The sequence below is a fragment of the Cherax quadricarinatus genome, chromosome 55, assembly GCF_038502225.1.
Source record: "Cherax quadricarinatus isolate ZL_2023a chromosome 55, ASM3850222v1, whole genome shotgun sequence".
NCBI lineage: Eukaryota > Metazoa > Arthropoda > Malacostraca > Decapoda > Parastacidae > Cherax > Cherax quadricarinatus.
The window spans coordinates 6,398,845-6,426,344 of record NC_091346.1 but is presented as its reverse complement, the minus strand read 5'-3'; the positions used below and the strand labels follow the sequence as shown (position 1 = coordinate 6,426,344).

The window sequence follows — 27,500 nt, the reverse complement described above, 5'->3', positions numbered from 1 at the left end:
TTAGCTATATTTATTCACTCAGTTATTTATAGTTATACTAGACATAATTAGGATGGTATGTTACTACAGTAGTTGACTAACACTTTGGTGATTACTGCTACTACTGCTGTTACAACTGCACTACTACTACTGTACTATTATACTTTTATTCATACTGCTTCTATTCTTTTGCTACTACTACTACTTCCATTACCACTACTACTGTTATTAATATTATTGTACCATTATTGCTACTACTGCTGTACTACTGGTACTATACCACTACTACTACAATAAATGTAATGCTACTACTCAGCTACTTCTACTATACTACTACTACTATAATAATGTACTCTTCACTGCTATACTATTACAACTATTACTACTACTACTACTACTACTACTACTACTACTACTACTACTACTACTACTGTACTACCACGTCTGTTATTATTACTTCTATTATCACTACTACAAACACAAAACTATTAGTAGTACCTATTAATAATAATAATATTAAACTTAAAATAACAATAATAATATACGTTTTCTTAAATTTGTTTTTGTCCAGTAAATGTTAAATATATCTTAAGTCAGTCGCAGGTCATATGATGGATGAACCATGAAAGTCTCCCAAGATCTTTGTTCAAATTCCGTAGTTTTATTTTAAGAAAACTGGTAAAAAAATATTTTCCTAGCAAATGCATTTGTTAATGTCGTTCCTGTATGTGTGTTTACTCCCCAACCTACACCCACAATCTCATTTACATAGACACTCATGTTTACATGCGGCGTGCGTGCATCGGATACACACACACACACACACACACACACACACACACACACACACACACACACACACACACACACACACACACACACACACACACACATACACACACACACACATACACACACACACATAAACGGGGCCAGGAGGTGAGACTCGACCCCTGTAGCACTTACATGTGAGTACATACACAACCATACCCTCCTCTGTACCACAGGAGACCAGGATAATAATACCATAACAACAGTACTGAAGGTGGCAAGAAGAGCCCACGTGAGTAGTGCAAAACTGTTGATCGATGGAGACTTTAACCATAAGAAAATAGACTGTAAGACCCTGGGACAACATGGCGAAGAAGAACCATGAAGGACTTAGATGCTGGGCCAACATGTCAGGGACACAACCAGAAAAAAGTGGATGAGATGAACCAGCAAGAATGGACCTTGTATTCACCCTGAGCGAATCTGATGTAAGGGAAATTTGAATATTAGAGGCTTCTCAATGCAGTGACAACACATCCCTGAGTTTCGAATACCTCATGCAGGTAAACACGGAGAGTACGGGAAAGACGCAGGAAACCAAATTTCAAAGACAAGGCAATTCCTAAATGAGGTTCACTGGGAAAGGAAACTGGAAAGAAAGACAGCTAATGAAATGGAGTAGGAAACTGGAAAATGCCGGGAGGCGGAGGAGAGATTCTTACCCAGGAATAGAAGAAGCAATTCCAAGAACAGTGTGAGCTTGTGGTTCAACGAGAGGTACACAGAAGCAAAAGCTAAAAATAAAGTGCATGGAAAATATAAAAAGCAAAAATGCAGGAAAACAGACGAGCAGAAGAGACAGATAAATATACATGAGTAAAAAGAGAGGCTCAACGATGTTTTGAGAATGACAGTATCGAAAGCAAAATCCGATCCAGAGTTATATAGCCACACCAGGATAAAGACAGCAGTAAAGGACCAGGTAATCAGACTGAAGTAGGAAGGGAGGGTAGTCCACCAGGACTTCTGTATAGAACCCAGCGAGAAATTTAAGGAGGAATTCTTGGAAAAAACAGGAAAGATTCCGGAGACCTAAATAAGTAGTAGGGAACCGGCAAATTCTTGACACACTACATTTGACAGGATAAGAGGTGAGGAAACTACTGTAAGAACTATATACTTCGAAGGTAGTGGGACCATATAATATTTCTCCGTGGGTTCTCAAAGAGGGAGCAAGGGTACTGTGTGCGCCACGAGCAACTATCTTCAATAAGTCAGTTGCCTCAGGGCAACTGCCGGATGAGTAGAAGACAGCAAATGTGGTCCCAATTTCTAAGAAAAGAAGACAGACAGACACCGTTTGACTACAAACCAGTTTCATTGATGTGCATAGTATGTAGCGTTATGGAGAAGATTATCAAAAGAGTGGTGAAGCTCATAGAAAGGAGAGGGGGGGGGGTTCATACATGACAACCAGCACGGCTTTAGAGATGGTAAATCCTGTCTCACAAACCTACTGAAGTCCTACGACATGGTAACAGAAGTAAGGCAGAAGAGAGAGGAGTGGGTAGATTGCATGTTCCTGGACTGTATGAAGGTTTTTGACACGATACCACAAAAGAAACTGGTGCAAAAGTTAGAGGAGCAGGCTGGAATAAGAGAGTAAGTCCTACAGTGGATCAAGGCATAAGTAACAGGAAGCAACGAGTAATTGTCCGTGAAGAGGTATTGAGTGGGGTGCCACGAGGATCTTTTCTAGGACTGGTACTATTTAATACGTATGTGAATGGCATGACGGAGTTAGAGTTATACCTGTTTGCAGTTTGCAGATGATGTGAAACTAATGACTAGAATACAAGCAGATGAAGATACCAGCGGATCTGAGCAGGTTACAGATCTAGTCCGACAAGTGGCTACTGGAATTTAGCCCCATTAATTGCAAAGTTATGAAGTTTGAGGAGGGGCAAAAAAGACCGCAGACGGAGTACAGGCTCGGAGGGCAAAGGCTGCAGACCTCACTCATGGAGGATTACCTTGGGGTGAGTATTACATAAAGCATATCGCCTGAGTTGCACATCAACAGAATACCTGCTGCAGCAACTTCCTGTCTGGTAAATCTAAGGCTAGCTTTCACAAATCTAAGCAAGGACTCATTCACGATATTGTACACTGGGTACGTCAGGTCCATATTGGAGTATGCAGCACCAGTATGGAGCCCACACTTGATCAGACATGCCAAGAAACTGGAGAAAGTGCAGAGGTTTGCAATGAAACTGGTCCCTGACCTAAGAGGTATGTGTATGAGGAGAGGTAAAGAGAACTCAACCTGATGTCACTAGAGGAAACAAGGACTAGGGGTGGTATGTTAACACAGTACAAAATACTGAGAGGACTTGATAGGGTGGAGAGGGACAGTTTGTTTGAGAGACGAGAAACAATAATACGTGGGCACAGCAAGCACACACACACACACACAAACACACATACACACACACACACACACACACACACACACACACACACACACACACACACACACACACACACACACACACACACAATCCTGCCAAATGCAAAGTCATGAAGATTGGGGAGGGGCAAAGAAGACCGCAGACAGAGTATAGGCTAGGTGGACAAAGACTACGGACCTCACTCAGGGAGAAAGACCTCGGGGTGACCATAACACCGAGCACGTCACCGGAGGCACACATCAACCAAATAACTGCTGCAGCATACGGGCGCCTGGCAAACCTGAGAATGGCGTTCCGATACCTTAATAAGGAATCGTTCAAGACACTGTACACTGTGTATGTTAGGCCCATACTGGAGTATGCAGCACCAGTCTGGAACCCACACCTGGTCAAGCACGTCAAGAAGTTAGAGAAAGTACAAAGGTTTGCAACAAGGCTAGTCCCAGAGCTCAGGGGAATGTCGTACGAGGAAAGGTTGAGGGAAATCGGACTGACGACACTGGAGGACAGAAGGGTCAGGGGAGACATGATAACGACATACAAGATACTGCGGGGAATAGACAAGGTGGACAGAGATAGGATGTTCCAGAGAGGGAACACAGGAACAAAGGGTCACAACTGGAAGCTGAAGACTCAGACGAGTCACAGGGACGTTAGGAAGTATTTCTTCAGTCATAGAGTCGTCAGGAAGTGGAATAGCCTAGCAAGTGAAGTAGTGGAGGCAGGAACCATACATAGTTTTAAGAAGAGGTATGATAAAGCTCAGGAAACAGAGAGAGAGGACCTAGTAGCAATCAGTGAAGAGGCGGGGCCAGGAGCTGAGTCTCGATCCCTGCAACCACAATTAGGTGAGTACAATTAGGTGAGTACACACACACACTAACAAACACACACACATACACACAAACCTGAGAACAGCATTCCGATACCTTAGTAAGGAAGCGTTCAAAACACTGTACACCGTGTACGTCAGGACCATACTGGAGTAAGCAGCACCTGTTTGGAACCCAAATTTGATCAAGCATGTCAAGAAATTAGAGAAAGTTCAAAGGTTTGCGACAAGGTTAGTTCCAGAGCTGAAGGGAATGTCCTATGAAGAAAGGTTAAGGGAAATCGGCCTGACGACACTGGAGGACAGGAGGATTAGGGTAGACATGATAACGACATACAAATTACTGCGTGGAGTAGACAAGGTGGACAGAGACAGGATGTTTCTGAGAGGGAACTCATCTGGGTCTTCAGTTGAAGACCCAGAATGAGTTCATCAGGCAGATAACCTTGTCTGTCCTTGACCAGGGACCACCAGGTTTTGGAGCCTACCCTACCTGATGCTAGCTTTCTTTTTGTGTCCACCTCCCATTTAGCAATGACCCACTTTTGAACGTCACCCATATGCCTACAGGCTTGCCTGTGCAAGTTCCTGTTATAGGTGGTAGGATGTCTCTTACACCTTAGCCATGCTTTGTACTTAGCAGTAGCAGCCTCTCTACAACGAAAGCCAAACCAAGGCTGATCTGTAGGCTTCGTCACATATTGTCGGTGAGGAATGTGTTCTTGTTGTAGATTAAGGATGTGTCCAGTGAAGGCTTTCACTTGGTTGTCAGCATTCCCTTGGAAAAGAGCATTCCAATCGGTGGTGGCGAGCTCAGAGCAAAGGGCTGGCCAATTATCTCTTTCCCATAGCCAGGTTGTGCGTGTGGACTCCTCACCTCGTTCTGTTGGGATCTTAAGTGTCGTAAAAACAGCCTTGTGGTCAGATGATCCAACGTAGCCGAGGGGTTGGCAAGTGACTATACCTTCTGCTAAACCACTCATTACTGGGTCAAGGGTCATTGCACATGCTAGTACAGAGGTACTAGTGTTTATGCAGAGCTTGAAGAACATCATTTCAAGATGAGTAGGGGTGGCAACATCAATGTGCTGGGCATGAAGACTTTTAGAGAAGTACACACTCATACACAAACTCATACGCACATACACACACACACACACACACACACACACACACACACACACACACACACACACACACACACACACACACACACACACACACACACACACGTACTCATATACAACAGGCCTAGTGTCTATTCGACATGTGCCTAGGACAAAATGGTAACTAACACAACAACACCTCCTCCTTGCCCTTGCCTGTCTCTTCTCATTCATGAGGTGTAGCCAGCAATTCTTGCAAATTTTCTGGAGTCCTGTCGTCCAAAAATGTTTCAACAACAGCTATCATGTCGGGACGTCGAGTGTTCACAAAACTGTGTGAGCTCTCCAACATTAGTAATGAAACCTCTAATGTTGGGCGACAGGATGCTGATAGACTGGTTCCACATGATGTGGTTAGCTTGAGGTGGTGGGTGTGTAAGGCATGTAAGGTGCCTGCCCTTGAGAGAGGTAGGGTACTGAGGCAGCTGCAGGGATGTAGGTCTGTGGTCTTGTATAAGGCACAATACCACCTGCTGGGCTGAGATAGGAGTACATGAGTGGGTGACGTGTGAGTGTGTTCACCAATTCAGAGATCCTGCTGGTTTGTTCCGAGAACAGGTCTCTAAACAGGTGGTCCTGTCTGTCAAGTTCCTTTTTCTTCTGACACTGGTCCTCCTGATGTCCTTTCTCGTAGTAGTAATTGCACCTGGTATCTCGCAGACAGTTGTTGGCGGTGTGCCCCTGCCGGTGACAGCGAGAGCACAGCCTAGGTGCCTGGGAGGGTGGACTATGATTTGTTGCACCTCCTGTGTTTTGCTGATTTGTCCTCAAGTTCTGCCGCTGGGACTGTGTTAATGGAGGGTGAGACGGCTGTAGATGTCTTCCTCCTCCACGTCCTCCTCCACGTCCTCTACCCCGTCCTCTACCAGTTCTGACAGATGTGTCCCTGCTGTTCGTACTTTGGCGCAGTAGGTGATCAGGTGCAGTGATAGTTCCCTGATTATTAACTGCACCAATCTCTGGTGGAGAAACTCCTGACTCAAAACTTGCCGATGAAGCACTGCTGCCAGATGCTGGCAGGTGTGCTGACAGGTGTAAGATCAGAGATGGTATGTGCACTGTCTAGTGGACTGGCAGTGGCTGAAGCAGAGATGTCAGGTGTAGGAGAGTTAACAAATCCAAGGATTCCTTCGTTGCTGGGAAGAGGATTTGTTCCCTCTGTGGTTGTCAGAAGAATTGTGTTAGAATTCCCAAAGGTAGTGTTTTGAACTCTGTCAATCTGTGGGGCCTTAGCGATGACAGAATTCCACCAGTTATTTACCCCTGAGTTAAGCTCAGTCTATGTCAATAGTGTCACCATCAGCTGAGCAGCTTATGTCACTTGATGTAGACTTGCACTGGCCTTCTAAAATAGCTTGAAGGTTATCTAATGATTTGAGAAGCTCATGAAGTGCTTCCCTGTGATGGATTATCTTAGCTGCGACTTTACAACACAGCCCAAGAGGGCAGTCTTGATCTTTGGACATAAGTCCCTGAGGTAGTACTTCTGAACCTTCCTCCTGTAGCTCCAGGCTTGTATCCACATATACCACAGGATTATGGATATCCTTCAATTTTCTGAAATTTTCAACCTGGCTGCAACAAAATTCTTCTTATGGAATGCAATCTGTGGCAGTAGTTGGAACAAGTAGGCTCCTTACATCTAAGGAGAATTTTGTCCCTTGTAGTATACCCACAAACACTGCAGTAACTACTGGGACAATAGCCAGATAGCGTAGATATACTTGCTATTTTGCGATGTTAAGTCATCCCAGAGGAGGCGTTGTAGGTTTGCAATGAAGTCAGTCAGTCAGTCTCCCTCCCTCCCTCCCTCCCTCTAGAAGGCAACTTTGGATGACTAAGAAATGAAAGAGCACTCAAAGCAATGGGAGAAATGCAAAAGAATCGTTGAAAAACTGGATTAAAATAAAAAACCATGGCATTGTTAGTTAAAGGAAAGGTGTAAAAAGTAAAGGAATTATTGAAAGAGATTTTCGGAATTGTTAATTTCAAGTTGATTTTCAAGTGGAATAATCACTAGAAAGTTGTGAGTGTAACAGCTTTGGCAGAGTTTAAAAATAATTATAATAACTTACATTCCTTTATCCAAAAATAAAAGACAAATAAGCAATTACAAGTGTTATTAGAACTAGATAATTACACATGAGGATTCTGAATGGTGGGAGAGGAAGGGGAAGAGTGGTGGGAGAGGACGGAAGGGGAAGAGTGGTGGGAGAGGACGGAAGGGGAAGAGTGGTGGGAGAGGACGGAAGGGGAGGAGTGGTGGGAGAGGACGGAAGGGGAGGAGCGGTGGGAGAAGACGGAAGGGGAGGAGTGGTGGGAGAGGACGGAAGGGGAGGAGTGGTGGGAGAGGACGGAAGGGGAGGAGTGGTGGGAGAGGACGGAAGGGGAGGAGTGGTGGGAGAGGACGGAAGGGGAGGAGTGGTGGGAGAGGACGGAAGGGGAGGAGTGGTGGGAGAGGACGGAAGGGGAGGAGTGGTGGGAGAGGACGGAAGGGGAGGAGCGGTGGGAGAAGACGGAAGGGGAGGAGTGGTGGGAGAGGACGGAAGGGGAGGAGTGGTGGGAGAGGACGGAAGGGGAGGAGTGGTGGGAGAGGACGGAAGGGGAGGAGTGGTGGGAGAGGACGGAAGGGGAGGAGTGGTGGGAGAGGACGGAAGGGGAGGAGCGGTGGGAGAAGACGGAAGGGGAGGAGCGGTGGGAGAAGACGGAAGGTGAGGAGTGGTGGGAGAGGACGGAAGGGGAGGAGTGGTGGGAGAGGACGGAAGGGGAGGAGTGGTGGGAGAGGACGGAAGGGGGGGAGCGGTGGGAGAGGACGGAAGGGGAGGAGCGGTGGGAGAAGACGGAAGGGGAGGAGCGGTGGGAGAAGACGGAAGGGAAGGAGTGGTGGGAGAGGACGGAAGGGGAGCAGTGTGGGAGAGGACGGAAGGGGAGGAGTGATGGGAGAGGACGGAAGGGGAGGAGCGGTGGGAGACGACGGAAGGGGAGGAGTGGTGGGAGAGGACGGAAGGGGAGGAGTGGTGGGAGAGGACGGAAGGGGAGGAGTGGTGGGAGAGGACGGAAGGGGAGGAGTGGTGGGAGAGGACGGAAGGGGAGGAGTGGTGGGAGAGGACGGAAGGGGAGGAGTGGTGGGAGAGGACGGAAGGGGAGGAGCGGTGGGAGAAGACGGAAGGGGAGGAGCGGTGGGAGAGGACAGAAGGGGAGGAGTGGTGGGAGAGGACGGAAGGGGAGGAGTGGTGGGAGAGGACGGAAGGGGAGGAGTGGTGGGAGAGGACGGAAGGGGAGGAGCGGTGGGAGAAGATGGAAGGGGAGGAGTGGTGGGAGAGGACGGAAGGGGAGGAGTGGTGGGAGAGGACGGAAGGGGAGGAGTGGTGGGAGAGGACGGAAGGGGAGGAGTGGTGGGAGAGGACGGAAGGGAAGGAGTGGTGGGAGAGGACGGAAGGGGAGGAGTGGTGGGAGAGGACGGAAGGGGAAGAGCGGTGGGAGAAGACGGAAGGGGAGGAGCGGTGGGAGAGGACAGAAGGGGAGGAGCGGTGGGAGAGGACGGAAGGGGAGGAGTGGTGGGAGAGGACGGAAGGGGAGGAGGGGTGGGAGAGGACGGAAGGGGAGGAGCGGTGGGAGAAGACGGAAGGGGAGGAGCGGTGGGAGAAGACGGAAGGGGAGGAGTGGTGGGAGAGGACGGAAGGGGAGGAGTGTGGGAGAGGACGGAAGGGGAGGAGTGGTGGGAGAGGACGGAAGGGGAGGAGTGGTGGGAGAGGACGGAAGGGGGGGAGCGGTGGGAGAGGACGGAAGGGGAGGAGCGGTGGGAGAAGACGGAAGGGGAGGAGCGGTGGGAGAAGACGGAAGGGAAGGAGTGGTGGGAGAGGACGGAAGGGGAGCAGTGTGGGAGAGGACGGAAGGGGAGGAGTGGTGGGAGAGGACGGAAGGGGAGGAGTGGTGGGAGAGGACGGAAGGGGAGGAGCGGTGGGAGAAGACGGAAGGGGAGGAGCGGTGGGAGAAGACGGAAGGGGAGGAGTGGTGGGAGAGGACGGAAGGGGAGGAGTGGTGGGAGAGGACGGAAGGGGAGGAGCGGTGGGAGAAGACGGAAGGGGAGGAGCGGTGGGAGAAGACGGAAGGGGAGGAGCGGTGGGAGAGGACGGAAGGGGAGGAGTGTGGGAGAGGACGGAAGGGGAGGAGTGGTGGGAGAGGACGGAAGGGGAGGAGTGGTGGGAGAGGACGGAAGGGGAGGAGCGGTGGGAGAGGACGGAAGGGGAGGAGCGGTGGGAGAAGACGGAAGGGGAGGAGCGGTGGGAGAAGACGGAAGGGAAGGAGCGGTGGGAGAGGACGGAAGGCGAGCAGTGTGGGAGAGGACTGAAGGGGAGGAGTGGTGGGAGAGGACGGAAGGGGAGGAGGGGTGGGAGAGGACGGAAGGGGAGGAGCGGTGGGAGAGGACGGAAGGGGAGGAGCGGTGGGAGAAGACGGAAGGGGAGGAGCGGTGGGAGAAGACGGAAGGGGAGGAGTGGTGGGACAGGACGGAAGGGGAGGAGCGGTGGGAGAGGACGGAAGGGGAGGAGTGGTGGGAGAGGACGGAAAGGGAGGAGTGGTGGGAGAGGACGGAAGGGGAGGAGTGGTGGGAGAGGACGGAAAGGGAGGAGTGGTGGGAGAGGACGGAAGGGGAGGAGCGGTGGGAGAGGACGGAAGGGGAGGAGCGGTGGGAGAAGACGGAAGGGGAGGAGCGGTGGGAGAAGACGGAAGGGGAGGAGTGGTGGGAAAGGACGGAAGGGGAGGAGCGGTGGGAGAAGACGGAAGGGGAGGAGCGGTGGGAGAAGACGGAAGGGGAGGAGTGGTGGGAGAGGACGGAAAGGGAGGAGTGGTGGGAGAGGACGGAAAGGGAGGAGTGGTGGGAGAGGACGGAAGGGGAGGAGTGGTGGGAGAGGACGGAAGAGGAGGAGTGGTGGGGAAGGAAGGTGGGATATATATCTCTTATAATCACAAGATATACTGCAGGTTGTGGAGGATGAGCACTCAATACTTGATCAGGTTTCACATTACTGGATTATCTTCATCACTCAGTAGCGGTCCTTAGATCTGTGCTTCCATAGATCGAGCGTGAATGCTTCGCATTTTCCCAGGCGTTGTATGACCCCTACGGGTTGAGCACTCTCTCATAAATGTAATGATAATACGGGATTTTATACATTTTTACATAACAATATAACACATTTGTATATAAAAGGTTTCCCAGGATACGAGTTACAACAGTCAACTAACATCCAGGAAGCATTTTCACTGCCAGGTAGGCAGGGACAGCAGTGCTATAATGAACTTGGTCGTACGTTTCCACGGAATTGGGAATCTAACTCTGTACTCTTCTGCCATGAGCTAAAAGCTTTGACTGCGAAAGGAGAAGAGTGGTAATATACCTAAAAAACGTTTTCGGGAGTCATTACCCCGGGCTCGGTCCTGGACCAGGCCTTCTGAAAATATTAAGAGGCCCAAGTTAATGGGAGAAGCAAAAATTAGGTAAGACTCGTTGAGTTGTTCCCATCTACAGCAGTCTTTGGTTCAAGGCGAAAGATTTATTTATTTTGAAGGGAAACTAGGGTATGAGAGGGTTGAGTAGTGGGAGAGGAAACGGAGTAGTGGAAGAGGAAACGGAGTGGTGGGAGGGGAATGGGAATGTGGTAGGAGAGGGAGGAGAGATTGGGAGGCTGCGGGGTTTAGGCGGGGAGATGAGAGGATCACTGGAGCCAGTAATCCTGTTAGTCAGGATGGATGTAATTACGAGATAGGTAAAATAGTAAGATATTTTTATTGGCAAAATTCGGTATACCCGCAGTGTGCGGCTACTGAGTTCGGTAATAATGTCACATATCCTCATAACTGTATTTCTATGGTAAGTAAAAAAAAATGTCTTGTATTGCATCTAAAAAAGAGAAACAGGTAAACCCTATAAAGCTTTTCATTGTAGTGTAGTAGGTTGGCCGGCCTTGTCCCGGCCCCGGTGTTATCCAGATAGTGACCCGGCAAGCTTTTCATTCATTACATTCAAACCATACTGTAATAATTTAAGAAGATTAATTTCCTTAATCAAATATCTAACAAGTACAACTTTAGACAGTTTCAATATTAGGGAATAGGGAGAGCGTTGACTTGGTAATTTTAGCACTGCCTCATCACGGCTTGAACCTTGGTATCTCCCTTGACTCTTCAAGAATCATAAAATTACTTGTAAATTACCATTAAAATATATATCAGGAATCGACGAAAAAAGGAAATTCGAAGACTTGGAATTAAAAAATGCAGACTATAAAAAAAATTCTAAGACGCATCTAAAAGCTGAAGACATGTGTAGCAATGCAGAACTGTTGATGAAGGTACAAAAATAATAACTCGAGTGTCAAATGAAGAAAAAACTTGCATAAATATTATTAATCTCAATATTTTCTCAACTTTTTCGCAGTCACAAGGAACGACAGAAAATGATTGCTGTTGGTGATGTTGCTGCTGCCGTCTCCGCCGCCGGCGGCGGCGTCGCTACTAATAATTGATAATAATAAAATATTGAAATATAAATAGGTAGAAACATTGTCGGTATTTGGTGAGAAAGATGCGAATATATCGGAAACGAAGACAGAGTAAAAGAGGAAGGGCTAAGAAGCGGTGAAGATGGAGAATGGGAACGAGGAGGAGAGAGGAACACCTAAGGAAGGTTGGGCTAGAGAACAAAACGCTTGCGTCAGCGTGTACATAGGTGATGCAAGAGAACAAATAAGATGTCGGGTAATAGGCCAGGTCTGGGCCAGAGGCCAGACTTGACGTGATGAACGTGTTCACAGTAATGAAACACGCCTGCCCTGGTGGCCAGATTTAAGGTGGTGAGCTTGTACATTGTATACTAAGCAATACGACTAAGGCACTAGAGTGCCATAGTCACGCAGCCTACAGAAGTGTCCCCTGTATCATAACCCAGCACCCAGTAACTCTAGCATCCTTCATGCCTCCTGTATCTGATAACCGAGCATCCTGTACTTCAACCATCTTACAGATGTGTTCTCTTTATCTTATAAGCCCAGCACTCTGTAACTCAACCATTATACAGAGGAACTCAACGTTTTTACAGGTGCCCTATGTATCGGATAACCCATCCCTCTGTACCTCAACGCATGTATGAACCTACATTAAAAACTTTACTAAGTCCATGTGCACAATGTCGTATTCTTGATAAGGGTTCACAGAACCACTCACTCACCAACACAAAGGAAACCAGGCACTTACGCGCTTCATACTAAACAGAGAATAGGAGGAGAATGAGGTAATCAGTCCCTCAACCTTGAGTCGATGTGGTCAGTCCATCAATCTTGAATAGAATACGGCATATGAACGGAGAAGCAGCTTATAAACCGTATGGCAGGAGAGGTGCAGCAGTCGTAGGTGGTGTCACACTTGTCCAATGTGGAAGTAGGTCGTGCCCAAGGGTTAGGCAAGCGAAGAATTCCCAAGTACTATTAAGATCCTGTCAGACACTGCAACTTCTCGGGATCTTAATACTTGGGAATTCTTCGCTTGCCTAACCCTTGGGCACGACCTACTTCCACATTGGACAAATGTGACACCACCTACGACTGCTGCACCTCTCCTGCCATACGGTTTATAAGCTGCTTCTCCGCTCATATGCCGTATTCTATTCAAGATTGATGGACTGACCACATAAACAGAGAATAGCCGAAAGCACTAGAAATGCTGAAAAATTGTCATATTATAATGCACAAACATAGCCTAATAGCAATCCGAATTATCCTTTAGGTAAGATGCATGAACGTTGAAAGCTTGTAGCCGATCAGAAGAGGCATTCTTCAGTTATTACACACAATTTTGGTGAAAGAAAAAAAGTCCAGTATCCACTATTAAGTATCCTCTTTCGGAAATAACTAATTAATTTAGAATTGAGGATGAGTATTAACTGTAATATAAATAATGACTTAATTTAGTATAATTTAGTGTGTTACCTTTCTGATTCTCTCCCTCTCTCTCGCTTTCTCGTTCGCGCGCACACACACACACACACACACACACACACACACACACACACACACACACACACACACACACACACACACACACACACACACACACAGAGGACTGCAAAGGGATCTGGACAGGCTGCAAGCCTGGTCCGATAACTGGCTCCTGGAGTTTAACCCCACCAAGTACAAAGTCATGAAGATTGGGGAAGGGCAAAGAAGACCGCACATTAAGAACAGGCCAGGGGCCAAAGACTGCAAATCTCACTCACGGAAAAGGATCTTGGGGTGAGTAAAATAACCGAGTATATCTCCTGAGGCGCATTTCAACCAAATAAGTGCTGCAGCGTATGGGCGCCTGGCAACACTAAGAACAGCGTTCCGACACATCAGTTAGGAATCGTTCAAGATTCTGTGCACTGTGTACGTCAGGCCCATATTGGGGTATGCAGCACCAGTTTGAAACCCACACTTGGTCAAACACGTCAAGAAATAAGAGAAAGTTCATCAAGACTAGTCCCGGAGCTAAGGGGCATGTCTTATGAAGAGAAGTTAAGGGAAATCGACCTGACAGCACTGAAGGACAGGAGGGATAGAGGGGAAATGATTAGATAGGTGGATGGGGACACAGAGATGGAGCACAGCAATAAGGGGTCACAATTGGAAGTTGAAGACTCAGATGAGTCATAGGGATGGTAGTACATATTTCTTCAGTCATAGAGTTGTCAGGAAGTGGAACAGTCCGGAGAGTGATGTAGTGGAGGCAGGATCCATACATAGCTTTAAGAGGAGGTATGATAAAACTCATGGAGCAAGGAGAGAGTGGACTTAGTTCTAACCAGTGAAGAGGTGGGGCCAGGAGGTATGAATCGACCCCTGAAACCATAATCAGGTGTGTACACACACACACACACACATACCTTGTGAAAAGCTCAACATGAGATTCAAAGAAGTATTCACAGTGGAGACAGAAAGGACTCCAGGAAGACGGAGAGGTGGGGTACACCAACAAGTGCTGGTGCTGGACAGGATACATATAACCAAGGAGGAGGTGAAGAGGCTGCTAAGCGAACTCGATATCTCAAAGGCGATGGGGCCGGATAACATCTCTCCTTGGGTCCTGAGAGAGGGAGCAGAGTCGTTCTGTGTACCACTAACAACACTCTTCAAAACATCTATCGAAATGGAAGACAGCAAATGTAGTCTCAATTTTTAAAAAAAGGGAGAAATACGCAGCATTAAACTACAGATCAGTGGCACTGACATGTACGCAAAGTCATGGAGAAGATTATTAGGAGAAGAATGGTGGACCACTTAGAAAGGAATGAGTTTATAAATGACAACGAGCAAGGATTCAGAGACGGGAAATCCCGTGTCGCAAACCTAGTAGAGTTCTGTGACAAGGTGACAGCAGTAAGACAAGAGAGAAAGGGGTGGGTAGATTACGTTTTCTTAGACTATAAGAAGGATTTTGACACAGTTCCACACAAGAAACTAGTACAAAAGCTGGAGGACCAGGCAGGTATAACAGTGAAGGCAGTGCAGTGGGTTAGAGAATACCTGATGGGAAGGCAGCAGCGAGTCATGGTACGTGATGAGGTGTCATAGTTGGCGCCTGTGACGAGCGGGCTTCCACAGGGGGTCAGTCCTATACCGGTGCTTCCTGGTATATGTGAATTACATGACGGAAGGAATAGACTCAGAAGTGTCCCTGTTTGCAGACGATATGAAGTTAATGAGGAGAATTCAGTCGGAGGAGGATGAGGCAGGATTACAGAGGGATCTGGACAGGCTGCAGGCCTAGTCCAGCAGCTGGCTCCTGGAGCTCAACCCCACTAAGTAAAAAGTTATGAAGATCGGGGAAGGGCAAAGAAGACCGCAGACAGAGTACAGTCTAGGGGGGCCAAAGACTACAAACCTCACTCAAGGAGAAGGAACTTGGAGTGTATATAATACCGAGCACATCTGCTGAGGCGCACACCAACCAAATAACTGCTGCAGCATATGTGCGACTAGTGAATCCTATACACCGTGTACGTCAGGCCCATATTGGAGTATGCATTTCCAGTTTGGAACCCTCACCTGGCCAAGCACGTCAGTCAGGAAACTAGAGAAAGTGCGAAGGTTTGTAACGAGAATAGTCCCGGAGCTGACGATATTGAAGGACAGGAGGGACAAGGGGAACATGATATAAAATGATGAGAGGAATCGACAAGGTGGACAGAGACAGGATGTTCCAGAGATAGGACACAGGTCACAATTGGAAGTTGAAGACTCAGATTAGTCACAGTGATGTTAGGAAGTATTTCTTCAGCCATAGAGTTGTCAGGAAGTGGAATAGTCTGGAAAGTGAGGTAGTGGAGGGAAGTACCATACATAGCTTTAAGAAGAAGTATGATAAAGCTCATGGAGCAGGGAGAGAGTGAACCTAGTGACCACCAGTGAAGAGGCGGGATCAGGAACTATGAATCGACCCCTGCAACCACTGGAGGTGAGAACACACACACACACACAGTGAGAGATGGGAACGCCCTCATTACGCTTAACTGCCTTGTTCGATGCTTTAAATATCTAGTCAGAAATAGCACAAACAATATTAACCAGGATTTCATGTCACAAGCATATTAACACCTGCCACGCGTGTCATAGGTATATAAACACCTGCCTTTGGTGTTACTAAATCATAAACACCTACCTTTCCTGCGGACTTCATAGAGCCTTTCATGATAACTTAATATTTATGTCAACTGCTTCTATATTTTCTTACTAAGAAGAAGAAAAAATAATGAGCAAGGTTCAGTGTATGTGATAAACAGGTATTTTGTAGCGTATTTCGAGTTGAGTGTGTGAGGGTGCTCCTAATTTTCATTCTTAAGTCGAGCCGCGGCTCCTGGCCCCATCTTTTAACTCATAGCGACTGGTTTCACTGATTTCTGGCCTTCAGGTTCTGATCAAGTCTACCCTTCAGCTTTATATTATTTTTTTACACAGCATTATCGTCTAGTACGTTTTATTTACTCACCACCCTAACGTCTCTTTGGCTTGTCTTTAGCTGCTGTCTTCGTAGTACATCTTCCTCAATACTCTTTTATAAGAACATAAGAACATAAGAAAGGAGGAACACTCATCTATATGTTGTTACTGGGGGTCTAGTCTTAACTCCTGGCCACCGCCTCCCAGCTTACCACTTGCCACATTAACTTCCTCATAGCCCCGTGGGCACTATCGTACCTACTCCTAATGTATTCTGCCTTTACCGCTTCTTCGTCGAAGTCATTCTACTCTCTAACCATTCTGAGACTGAAGAAATTCTTTATGACGTATCTTTGGATCATCCGTCTTTAACTTCTAGCTGTGCCCTCGAGTACCTGTTCCCTGCCTCTCATTGAGTATCTCTGTCTGCCCTATCAATTCCTCTGAGTATTTTTGTATTTTGCTATCAAATCTTCCCTTGTTCTTCTGTAATCCAATGTTGTAAATTCAATTCCTTTAAATTATGTCTCTTAGCTCTAGAACAAGCTAGAACCTCTACACTTTCTCAAGTTTCTTAACATGTTTTTTTTCGGTATGGGTCTTTTATGCTGATACTGATGAGCCTTACCTAACATATGAGCCTGGAAAGACTCTTTGTTGAGATTCCTGAACTCTACTCTTAGCCAGATGAGCACCGGCTGCAGAGGTTATTCACTTGATGTGAACCTCTGGATATATACCAAGAACTATGCTCGCTTCTAGGTTTTTTCCTTTGAGTGAGGTCTGTAACCACTGCCCTCAGAATCTATATTTTGTGTCCGGATTTCTTGCGCTATATCCATTCTGCTTAACCTTGTATTTTCTGGGGTTAGATTTAACCAACCATTTATCTAACCAATCCTGCAGATTCATTGGTAGCCTTTCTCTCTCCTTATCTGTTTTTATTTTTTTTTTTCATTAGTTTCACATCGTCGGCAAACAGGGATATTTCTGACTCAATCCCATCTAGTGTCTAGTGCCTTTTCAATTTCTGATATCTCTTTCTGGACCATTTACTTTCTTGCTGCCTCTCCCTCTCCCTAAGGTGCCCCATGATCCACCGGAATATGTTCTCTATTAATCCTGCCTTCACCACAAGTTTTTGCTTAATCTCTTGTGGGGTATAGTATCAAATGCCTACTTGCAATCTAGGAAAACGCAGTCCACCCATCCCTCTCATCTCTTACATTTGTTAATTTGTTACAGAACTCAAATAGCTTTGTAAGACAAGATTTACCATCTCTGAACCTACCGGTTGTTGTTCATTAAATTACTTTTCTCCAAGTGCTCTACAACTCTGGTTATTGTCTTCTCAGTTACCTTGTAAGGTATGCATGTCAATGAAACTGGTCTGTAGTTTAATGCTTACTGTCTGTCTCAAATACAGGGACTATAGTCGCTCTCTTCGAGATCTCTAACAGTTCTCTAGTGTCCAGTGCCTTGTCATAGATCTTATCTAGTGGCTTGGACAGTGCTTCTGCTCCTTCTCACAGAATCCATGATCACACATTGTCAGGTTTCACTCCCTTTGATATATCCATTTCCATAAAATGTTTTTTTTTACCTCTTTCAATGTTGTGTGTATTGTGGCCTGTACCTGTCTGTTTACTTTTCCCCCTAGGCATTCTAGTATTGTCCGTTTCCGCTGAGAATACCTCTTTAAATCATTTGCTCAGTACTTCGCAGAATTAATTGTCGTTTTTCAAGAGCTCTCCTTCATTCGAATTACCTGTCGTCTTCTGAAGAGGTTCGGCAAAGGTGTAAAGTACCATTAATGAAAAGCAGGAATGTAACGAGTACAAACCATTAAGTGTAAAGAGCCTTTCATATGTATAGGTAATTACCAGCAGACTCTAAAGCTAATATAACATATTTTAATCTGTAAAATACACTCTACTAATTCTTACTTATAATCATGCAGTAACCCCTAAGTGTTTCTACAGAACTGAAGCGAAAGGTTGGAAATACTTTTAACTTGCAAAGTTGTTTGTAGTAATCAATTAATTGCTCCTGGCACTGCCTCTTTATTATTATCGGCATACTTTACTCTTGCCTGGCCTCCAGGACCCGATCATGTTTACTCTTGAAACTGTGTATCGTGTTTGACTGTGACAGAGAAACTGTTTGTTATAAGAATTCAGTAGTCTTCCAGAGGCAGTTCAGTAACTCAGTGAGATGGTAACAATCATCGTTCGCACCAAACGAAAGTGACATAATTTTAAGCAGTTAAAATACAAGAAGTATCACGATGTCCATCTTGAGAGATACCATGTTGAGTCAGTGAGCAGTGAGGTTCATGAATGACAGAGACATTGATAAAGCGGCGGACTGGCTCGCCACTTCCACACCTTACTTTTTTCTCATGACATTTGTTGCTTTGTTCTTGGCTGGTTCCTGCCCTCCTTACCCCACTCTCACACCACCAAATCGAGCAGAGGAAGGACGTTAAGAGAATAGTATAGATAGGGAAGCGTAGGGAAGAAATGGAAGGGAAGTGTGGATGAGGATGGTGCCGGAGCATAAAGTAAGAACAATTTATTTCTTGTTGTTGGATATATTAGTGTATATTTTCAATAGTCAGCCATAAGATGGAGAGAAACGGTACAAAATACCGACGCGATGGGTAAAGACATAGTGGCAGTATAATGCTGTTCTTTGTTGAGAACATTTCGTCCACACAGTGGGTTGTATTAAGTCAGAACGGATCTGTTTCTGACATTTGTGTCTTATCCAACTAAGTACCAGATTGTGAGTTTTGGTGAGGTGCTTGAACCATGTTTTCACGTCTCATAGTTTGCAGGGATACCGGCTCTTAGTTCTTCCTATTATCCTTCAAGTGACTGGCGTAAATGGTTCCTAGCCTCTTGATTATTGTATTTTCGTTTACTTCCATGTCTGTATTTTTCCTACTGTTGCAGTGAAAAGTTGTTTGTAATGTTCCTGTGACTCAATTGGGTATTCAGCATCCATAGGTCCCTTGTCAAGCTTTGTCCTTGTCTGTCCTGCAGATTTCCTTGTGAATCTTGCACATTGTGATGATGTCTTCCCTGACCCATTGTTCTTTTACTGACTTGAGGCTCAATTGTGTGAGCCTACTTTGTAACTCATTCTCCTTCTCTTATCTCCAAGACCAGTCTAAGTGTAAACCTCTGAGACGTTCTGAGCATTATTGTGTTTGGTGCTAGCACGAGGAGTGAACTGTCGAATTTGGTTCACAGAATGTTAAATTATTCCTTGTTAATGTTCCTCACTTTTAGAAAGTGCATAGGTTAAGAGATGTTGTCCAGTATATGAGCACCTCAAGAGTATATTTGGTGTTATGTCTACATGCGGGTCCTTTTGTATGCTTGCTGAGTAGTTGTTACCAGTTTTCAATTTACATGGGTTCCTTTTTCAGTACTTTACTCTTGTTGAGGTTAAATTCTACCAACCACTTGCTGGAACATTCCTGCTTTTTCTTAAAAATCCTCATTCAGTTTCTTGCAATAGATTTGTGTTCGTATTTTTGTCATCCACTCCCTACGGTACTTTTTGAAAACTCCACCATTATCCTCATTATTTTATATATTCTTTTCGTATCCTCTTTTTCCTTATTTTGGCTTCTTTGCTTCTGCGGTTAAACTGAAGGTTTTTCTGTGTTTATCATTCATTTTTTTTTTCAGATGGTCCTAAATCTTTCCATAGCTTACTAGTACCTCCGAGTGAAGCAGTGTTCTTGTTCGATCAACCTGCTAAGCATAATGTTCACCGTGTCTGATGCCATGGTAATGATCTTTTATTGATGTCAGCGTCGTAATCTGCTTCTCCATCTCCCTGCTTATCAGCTTAGTCTCTACTTCGTATTCAAACAACATGCAGCGATCGCTTGCTCCTAAAAGGCCATCCTGAGAAAAGGTAATTCGCAGGTAGTAGTAGGAGTTCGTCTTGCTGAAATGAAACCGTTGAAGATCCGGCAGCTACTGAACCCATAGTGGAATACTTGACGATATGTTCATCGCCTTAATAAAGTTTCTAAGCTTAGGTTGATACTTGATATATTTCATTGCCTAATGCACGAAGCCCATCTGTGTCGGAATATGTCAAGGAAAGCAAATCGGATCCCTGCTGATGTACGAAATTTGTATTTTTTTTTTTTGGCAAGTCCTTCCTATGGCGTCCTGATACGTTGGCTCGGTATTCACACAAATACATGACCAAGGAGGAAGTTCGTGTTTGCAGCATAAGCTTTTATAGCATAACATCGAACGAGTTTACCGTGAATACCTGCTTAGATTGCCCTACTTTACACAGCTTTAAGACAAAGACTATAAATCGGCTTTGCTCACCATATCTGCAACACCTTCCGATCGGGGTACCATTTTTCCCAGTCCTTTTGTCTGTGATTGAAGCTGAACACAATTAGGAGTCTTGTCCCTGTACTGAGTATAGTGTTATGTGTTTTCTATGTTTGTGGTAGTTAAGTTGATGGTGTTGTACTCTGGGTCCCCTGTTCTAAGCGATGTGTGTGTGTGTGTGTGTGTGTGTACTCACCTAATTGTACTCACCTAATTGTGGTTGCAGGGGTCGAGACTCAGCTCCTGGCCCCGCCTCTTCACTGATCGCTACTGGGTCCTGTGTGTGTGTGGATGTGAGTATGAATGTATGAGAGTGGCATATAAATGATGCAGGATTCGCAACATCTATTCAAGTGTGGGATTTGTTACTATTATTATTTTTAGACATGTAGAAGAGGAAGAGTTTTATATCTTCCTTTGGTTAATTATTATTCTCAGTCTATATTCACAAATAAACTTATGTATTTCTATTCTTCTATTTGTGGATGTTGTACTTACATACCAGGCAGTAATTATCAGACGGAGGATCAAGACAACCACTCCTTACGCTAAATGAGCAGCCGAACGAAGACAATGTCATACCTTATCTTAAAACTGTATATGTATTCTGTTTTCACTACTTGCATAACAGATTCGTTCTACTTCTTAACCCTCAAACTGAGGTGCTTCTGACATCCCCGTGACTAACTGTCCCCTCAAACAGTGTTCTCTGCCCTGCCGGTTCTACCGAGTATCTTGTGCTTAATAATCATGTTTTCCAGTTTTCTTCCCTCTTCCAGAGTTGTAAAATTTTTATTGGTCATACATCTTTGCCCCTGGACAAATCTCGTGGCGTATCTTTAGGTTCTGGAAACGCTTATTTAGGTAGTGGCGGCGATATTAGCAGCTGCAGCAACGGAGGAGGCAGAAGATAAGGTGTTTGTATTCATCTTATATTTTCGGAGATATCGAGTCATAACTCACGCTGTTTTTAACTCGTATTTAAAAGTTATACTGATTTCGGACTTTTAAGATCCGATCATATATGTTTTTGAAATATATCATGGTTGCCTCCACCAACTCTTTGTCTATTTTATTCCCTCTGTTGCCTTGAAACTGAGAGTTGACATGCTTTATCAGGTGGAAAGGTCCATGCTGGCGCTGCATATTTCAAGACGAACCTAACGTAAATTGTGTGTAGTGCTCTAAAAGAGTTTTGTTAAGGTTCCTGAAAAGTTTTGCATATTCCGCTGAAGTTATATAGTTGATATGTACTTTTGGTGATATGCTTTGTACTATACTTGTTCCAGTATCGTTCTCATTGTGCTTTGCCTGCAGTACATTCTCTCTCTCTCTCTCTCTCTCTCTCTCTCTCTCTCTCTCTCTCTCTCTCCTACTTCTTTTCTCATTACTTTACACACATGAGAATTGAAATATATTTGTCACTTGCCTGACCACGTCAATAACCTGTTAACTTTATCTTGGTATTTCTCCCTATCTTCTACAGTTACGTGTCTCATGGTTTTACATCAAAAAAAGTGATACAGTTTATATTAACCAATGCTTTCTTTTCACTAGGTATTCTTGATTTCACTTAAGCACTTTCACTGTTATCCATACTTGCTCTTCCAGTTTGTATATCGGCGCATCATGTGATACTTGTCAAATCCTTTTTTTTTTTTTTTTACTCTTAAGAAGACGTCGTCTATTCAAGTGTCCGTTATGGTACATTTGTGTTACTTTTTTTAAGACAGGTTTTACTATCTCTTCTCTATTATCTTTTCTAGTGTGTAATCTAATATCGTAAGGTGTATGTTAGTATGTGTTTATGCATAGGTTTTGGTGCGTGTATATTAGTGCAAATATGCGAGCTGTCACTTTCTCTAAACTGCCAACTTTTTCGTTTTGTTATTACAGCGGGAAGTCTTCGGAAAGTTTAGAGTTTGACTTGTCTGTTATTTCGTGCTCAACATTGTCATAAAACCATGCTGGTTTTATTATACTCTCTTCGTATTTTTCCTCTAGTTGTTCAGTGCTGTGTAGGAAGGACTTTTCTCTCAGTCCATTCACCCTCCTTCTGTTCATCACCGTCCACAAAGCGACTTCCACACAAATGATCTTTCAATTTGGGAGTATTGTAAAACAGACTCTTTACCAGCTGTGAAGAATGAAAGTTTGTTTTGAAAGTTGTTAGGAGTGCATTCGTTGACAGCGCCCTCTGCAAGTGCTGGAGTGTGTGTATCAGGGCTTTGTTATACGTGACACAACGAAACAAAGTCAGCGTAGAGCTGACCTAAGGTTGCTTCCTTATCTGGGCTACAGTCAACACGCGTGGCGGCACTTTATTCTCACAGGGAATAATATACATAATCTTGTCTGCACACCACAATGGCTTGAATTTCTTCAGTGCTGGATTATTATTATATACACGGGAAGCGCTAAACCCGTAGATTGTCATACACCGACTCTAAAATAGAGGGTAATTAAGCGTTGCGAGAAGACGGTGTGGTTATAATAATAGTATACAACACTGACAGATTGATGAATAAGACACATGTGCAACATTTTGTTCTCTTTATTTCCGAAATGTCTGTCTTGCATAGTAGACTTCTTCAGTCAAATACAAAGGTGACTAAAATTGGAAAGCAAAGAGGTAAAGATTATGTGATAAGTCTGTCAGCCTTGAAGTGGTCATCTCTCAGCCTGAAGAAGCGTCCAACTCTATGGTCTCGATCAACGTGAAGCTAAGACATGAGAACTGAGCCTTTTATACTGAAATCAGAAGTGAGATGTGAAAAGGAGAGGCGCTACAGTAGGGCCCCACTTGTATGAGAACCTAAGAATTGATTGAGGAGCACTGCAGCATTGCCCAGCATTGATCACAATCATCTTGACCTCTTTACTGCTTTTGCTGTATCCAGTTTAGTTAACCTCTGTGTTGGCCTACCGAAATGTTTCGGAAATGAAGATACTAGAGTGTGGAGGCACCTGTGTGCGCATTAGTGGTGGTGAGAAGATAGTGTTGGCACCAGTGGTGGTGTGTTCACCTAATGGTGAGAATACTAACCAAAGTATTATTGTGAGAGTACATTGATCACTACGGGAGGTCTGGCTCTCGGGACGATGGCTTCAATCTTCTTCCAAAGTTTATTCTTCTAAAATGTTGAATGACTCACGAAATCGTAATAACACGATTGCAAGCAAATCATGGAGCTTGAATCCATGGCAGGTGAATCCTAATCTAAATAATTGAGTCACAAAGAGCCTGTGTTTTCCTTACACCCACTTGATCTTCCTTCTTAGTTACACACATAGCCATTCCTCTCTAACTTAAAATACTAGGTCAGACTGAATCCGCCTCTCCACTGACTTTCTGACTGCCGTGATCTTTTTTTCTGATTGCTGTTATCCCCCAGCATTGTTACAGGCCATTTTCTAAGGTAGCCTTGGGTCTCAAAAATAGGCACAATGATATTTGATATAAATACAATGATAAAAAGAAGATATGCTCCCGTTGCTGTGCGATCAGAGGGAGGAAGCACCCGTATCTCATAACCCCAACTCCCTGTACCTCAGCCAACACGAGGTCAACTTCCTCAAGAGACTTAGGAGCTAAGAGTCGTCTCTCCCAAAAGGTCCAGGAACTTTAATTCAGCATTTTCAAGATGCCAGCACCTGTAATTTAACGCACCCTGAAAAAGACTCATGAACTTTAGATCAGCACCTCCAAAAAATTCTGGAGCTGTAGATCGACATCATCAAGAGACTCAAGAGCTTGTACTCAACCCAGTTAAAGGTCAAAATGTATGTCCATATTACGAAATAAGGGTTTCCATCTCCATAGAGTTTTTCAGTTGCTAGGCATCTTAAAAGGATACCTAATGGATAGGGGTTATTGATTTTTTTTTTTTAATTCAAAGTTTCCGTGCGATAATTTATGAGTAGCTCTTCTGATCATCTGCAAACTTTCAGCGCTGGAGTATGTTACTTATTAGATGGGTTCGGACTGTTATTCTATTGTGTAAGTGCAATTCCTTAATTTAAAAACATTGTGTAGTGTTATTTTTAATACGATAACGGCTTTCCTGAACAGATTCAAAGATAAGAATACAGATGCATCAAACACGAAGGAAGGTTCAGCATAATTTTAGTATGTTTAGGTGTAAAGTTGCCACTTTTAAGACTGAAATAAAGAAGTCAAAATTTCTTGTTTCCATGTAGTAACAAGAGAATGCACCTTCTGATTGGCTTCAAACTTTCAGCACAGTATTTTGCGCAAAGGAAGGTTTGCATTGTAATTGGGCTATGTAAGTACCAATTTGCCACTTGTATTAAACAAATTTTGATACTGGTTTTCGTGACAATCCAGCGGGACTGCTGTCATAGAGGAGAGTCAGTTTCGAATCTGTTAACTCCAACAAAGAAGCTGTGAGTGTCCAGACACATCTCTTGTAGGAGTTCATAGGTTAGACAACGTTACACATGCATGAAGGAGAACAACATTTTCTTACAAGTCTACATTATTATACTCACGGGGATGATGTAAACCCACAGGAGTTCATACAGCGCCTGCAGAAAGGTAGGTAATTATATTTGATTCAAGAAAGGGGAGGGCAGATATTCTCCAGAAACTTCACAAATATAAAATAAAAGTTCATGTTGCAGTGGCAGGCGAGAAGGGAGAAGAGTAGTACATGTCCTTGTCTGAAGCAAGTCATAATCTTATTTGCATTTTGAAGAGGAGGGAAGAAAGGCAATTGACTGTAATGAAGTAGAATGGATGTGTCGGTGTCTCGCAGGAGACACTGACTCTCGCCTCATTTGCCAGAGATGTTCTATTATCTTTGAAGACACTGACACGTGAAGGCACTTGCACGTAAAGGCACTTTCATATCCCTCTTTCATCAACAGCCGTAGGCAACGTGGCCGTGTAAGAGGATAAAACTACTACAGTGTTGGTGTGCTGATACTGTGATTGGCCGTCCCAGAGGCCTTTAAACCCGTCATCTGTGAAATCAATACCTCGAACGGATGAGACAATGATACCCTGAGGAACGGGGAGGTCCCACCTCTCCCGTGCATCTTACGGTTTTTGTCTGCTCGCCTAGTTTCACTCTCCTTTCTTGTATTCACCTAGTTGTGTTTGCACCGGTTGATTCATAGCCCCTGGCCTTGCCTCTTATTTCTTATTGACGTCTTAACTCTGATCGGGCCTCCATGGCACTGTTATACTATCACTCTTAAAACTGTATCACCAATTTTATATATAGTACGTTAGATTTACCTCCCTAACATTGAATAAGCACTTCTTAATGTACCTATCCTCACCTGCATCTTTATCTGCCATCTCTGATTCTTGGCTCTCACCTCATATCCTCTATATCTTAACCTCTTAGTATTTCGTATGCCGTGTTCATGCCCGTCCTGGACCTTCTTTCTTCTAGTCGTTCATCCTCAGTTTAGATAGCAACCTCGTTGAAAACCTCCGGATTTTTTAAGTAATTTTTTAAGTATTCCCGAAGGGATACTTTTAAGTGGTTGCCCGAATTTTTTCTTCGGGCAAGGTTTTTGTTTATAACTTAAGAACGTCTCATCTGATCGGATTTATATTTTCAGTGCTGGTATACTGCAACTAAGGAGAGGTTCATGCAACTATTGGTATATGAAGGTGCCCTTTGGTCAGTTATATATATATATATATATATATATATATATATATATATATATATATATATATATATATATATATATATATATATATATATATATATATAATTAGAGACCCTCTTCATGTACATCCGAGAAAGGACTGCCCACGCTAGGCAGGTCCTACTCAGATATTTGGCCAGTCATTTTTTAAAGCTACTCAAAGAATCCTGCTCTCAATTTGCCCACACATCTGCAACTCTAGTGCCAGACAGGCATTTTTTCACATTCATCATATCCAAATTATTCTGGTTTAAATTCGTTTACATTATACAATCATACATACATACACACGCATATCAGTGATTGTGTCTAACTGGATGGCTTGAGTATCTCAGAAACTGCTGATCTCCTGGGAATTTCATGCACAAAAGTCTCTATAGTTTATAGAGAATGATGTGAAAAACACAAAACGTCCAGTGAGCGGCAGGTCTGTGGGCGAAAACGCTTTATTAATGAATGGTCAGAGGAGAATGGCCAGAGTGGAAGGCGAGAGTAACTCAAATAACCATGTGTTACAACAGCGGAATGCATTAGAACATTTCTGACTGCACAACGCGTTGAACTTTGAAGCGGATGGGAAATAGCAGAAGACCATGCAAGGTTTCACTGCTGTCAGGTAAGTACAGAACACTGAGGCTACAGTGAATACAGGCTCGCCAAAACTGAACAATTGAAGATTGGACAAACGTCGCCTGATCTGACGAATAGCGATTTCTGCTGCGACATTCAGATGGTTGAGTCAGAATTTGACGTAAACCTCTGGAATGTGGTGGAATGGGAAATTCGCAGCATGAATGTGCATCCCACAATTCTGCAGTAACTCCATGATGCTGTCATGTCAACATGGACCAGAATCTCTAAGGAGTGTTTTCAGTATGTTGTTGAATCTATGCTACAACGAAGTCACGTTGTCCTGGGGCCAAAGGGGATGGGGCCTATCCAGCTCTATAAGGGTGTACCAAATAAAGTGGCATCTGTCTGTGTGCTTTATATATAATATATATATATATATATATATATATATATATATATATATATATATATATATATATATATATATGCCGAATAGGCAGAACTTGCGATCTTGGCTTAAATAGCAACGCTCATCTTGCCATATAGGACATGTGAAAATTTGTGTATGCAATAATTTCACCAAAATCATTCTGAACCTAACGAAAAAAATATATTTCACTGTGTTTGTTTAATATTAAATTAATGTAAACAAATCTAAAACATATTTAGTTGGG

General features: G+C 44.3%; 1 long non-coding RNA gene and 1 other non-coding gene across 2 annotated transcripts in view; one reads left to right on the top strand and one right to left on the bottom strand.

Moving 5' to 3' along the window:
* LOC138854330 (uncharacterized) overlaps positions 1 to 27,500 on the top strand; it is a 386,009-nt gene that overhangs the window by 124,300 nt on the left and 234,209 nt on the right. The gene's annotated exons all lie outside the window — the stretch shown is intronic.
* LOC138854355 (U5 spliceosomal RNA) lies at positions 10,687 to 10,803 on the bottom strand. The gene has a single exon (XR_011393550.1). It is a non-coding gene; the product is annotated as a U5 spliceosomal RNA (small nuclear RNA).